Source organism: Triticum aestivum, unplaced genomic scaffold, assembly GCF_018294505.1.
Source record: "Triticum aestivum cultivar Chinese Spring unplaced genomic scaffold, IWGSC CS RefSeq v2.1 scaffold91841, whole genome shotgun sequence".
NCBI classification, from domain to species: domain Eukaryota; kingdom Viridiplantae; phylum Streptophyta; class Magnoliopsida; order Poales; family Poaceae; genus Triticum; species Triticum aestivum.
In genome coordinates, this window is record NW_025244583.1 from 1 (window position 1) to 2,745 (window position 2,745).

The following is a 2,745-nucleotide window of genomic DNA, read 5'->3' on the forward strand; positions in this document are numbered from 1 at the left end:
ATGAGCAGATTGAGTGGTGAGTGCAGTCTGAAGATGAACTGCAGGTGGTTCAGGGTTCAGGTTACTGTAGTATGTGTGGGCTTGCTGTTTTCGGATCAATATCAGATTCCATGACGAGTTTTTCAGGTCTAATTGTTCTGATATAGTAAGATGCACCAGGACACCAAACTAGTGCAGTCCTGCAGTACCATTTAGGTCTGCATTCAATATTCTGGTACTTGTACTGCCATTTTACTGTCACTTTTCTTAGCATTACAAACTGCTCAACTATACATGATCCAGCTAGACTGATATAGTCTATAATATGCTACCAGTACCTAAACTCTCCTTCACAATTCACAACCGGAAACCAAGGATACTAGTTTTCGCATCTAGCCCGACCGAGTAGGAAGGTTCGATGTAATATCTGTCAAGCGTACCTCTGTACAATGAAGGGTTCTCATCTCTGACAAAGGTCTCTCTGCATTGAAGGGTTCTCATCAGACAAGTCCTTGGTCAGACCATACAACCTCATTGAGACCCTCGGCGCATAGTAGTTCGCCACCACCCTATGCTCCACGCTCTTCAACCCATCACTGCAAATTAGCTAGACTTTCCTTTTTAAAGAGTCCAGCTGAAATTTTGGAACGAAACAATCAGTTTAGAATAATCAAACATGAAAGAAAATTGCAATGCATATATCTATAAGAGATCTCCAGTGATGTTCACGATGAATGGCGTGACGTCTACCCACCGGTCCTCATGGAGGATTTTGAGGCCTTCGATTTCATCTTGGAGAAGTATGGTCAGGAAGCCAGAGTTTGAATGCTGGCTTGTCCCAATGAAGAGTTCAGGCTGGGGGCAGGGATGGCAGTAATGGCAGAGTATGATCTGTTCTTGGTTGCACTCTATATTTCAAGTATCTTGATCTGAGCCCAAGACCTTCTGAGAGCAGCTCAAACAAAGTGTTCCCCAAATTCTTAACTTGTCCAACGTATACAAACAGCCCATCACTACAAATCAGCATGTTAGCACTGACTGTTTTTTTTCCTGCAACAGGTGAGTTAAGTAACCTTTCTAAAAATTCACAACAACAACAAAATCCTATAGAAAGTAATTTCACTGCTATTTCCTGCCATGTTATCATTAACCAAGGAAGAATTGACACTAATAGTACACACTCCATATAGGTATAAATTATACCATTAGTAATAACTATGCATTGCTCATGTTGTAAAAAGGTATAGAAAGAGAGCAACTGTTCAGGACTGTTCTTAAGAATATAAAGGTGGTTCCACTCCAACCATGGAGATCATACCAAAATCAGTAGATCAGTACTAACTGTAAATCAGACAATGCATCACTGCAATTCAACATATTAGCGCTAAGTGAATTTTTTGGAACAGGTTTCACCTATACTGAAAATTCACAAAAAAAAACAAGGTCCTGTAGAAATACTTTCACTGCATAATTTAACCGTGCCAATTTTTTAATAACCAAGGAAGAACTTACACTAACATTACATACTCCATAAAGGTAAATTAACCATTTGTTAAAACCCATGGACAGTGATCAATTGACCTCTGTTGCGGCAGGAGAAATAAATTTGCACATAGTCTGTTTCCCTCATTAACAAAAAGAGAGAATGGACAAGTTATTTAATGCCAATAAGGAATACGCCAATAAATAGCATGATCGAATGGATTTACTGAAAGATTTGCTACAAATACTATCAGGGGCGCGTGCGCACACCAACACACAGAGTTAACTTGCATAATTTAACTGTGCTAGGAGAAATTACAGTCAGAGAACCAGCGGAGCACTCACCGGGCAGCCGTCCGGTAGGTCGCCGGAGTCAGGCGCCATGCGAAGGATCGAAGTTGCAGTCGTACTTCATCGCTCTCGCCCTCACCGGCTCGCCCGAGTAGAGCCTGGCCTTGTCTCTGTCCTCACCGCCGCCGGCCTCATGGAATCTCGACATCACGTCCGTCGCCGCGGATGCTGGAGAAGGTGGCCTCCAGCATGTGGAGCTCAGCCGTGCGGACGTAGGCGGCGGCCATGGCAGACAGTTGTTATCTTTTCTTTTGGTGTGGCAGGCAATGCGGCCAAAGACAGCTTGCAAGTTTGCAACCGTCTCTGCTGCTCTGCTCTGCTCTTCCTCTGCAATTTCTCTCTGGTGTAAACTTTTAGCAATGATGTTACAGAATGCTTCAAAAAGAAATCTATTCCTGATCCTGCAAATCACACATTCAACACCAACGGTTGTTATCTAGTTTTAATTTGTAAGCTTCAGAACTTTACAAATGATACATTAACAATGAAAACCTAACAAATTTGGTGCCCTGAAACATTATGCTACTGGAGTTGTGTCAATCTTTTTTTTTGTGGGATGGAGCTGTGTCAATCTAATGACAACCCCATCAATGTGCAGGGACGACCCGCAGGCACCGTTCTGGATGAAGAGGTAAATCACGCCTAAATTATCCCCTGACTGTATTATTGGCACAGTTGTGGTGCAGACGCTCAAGTGATATTGCCACTGCTTAGAAAGAGATATTACTGAAAAAGGCGAAACTGTCATGCGTGCTGGGGTGTTGGAAGGATGCGTTCTCCAGTGTTAAAGTCAATGTGGTACTATATGTGACAGCAACGATCTAATTGATGGTGGGTCCATGTTGGGTGGGCACTTGTTGAACGGCCACCATGCGCCGGTAGAGTGTGCACCCTATAGAAAACAATCACGGGATATGCAGAGAAGACTGAAAC

At 43.1% G+C, this 2,745-nt stretch overlaps 1 pseudogene; it reads right to left on the reverse strand.

Annotated features, from left to right (window-relative positions):
* Window positions 1–336: 336 nt before the first annotated feature.
* Window positions 337–2,213, reverse strand: LOC123177040 (1-aminocyclopropane-1-carboxylate oxidase homolog 11-like; annotated as a pseudogene).
* Between the last annotated feature and the right edge of the window lie 532 nt (window positions 2,214–2,745).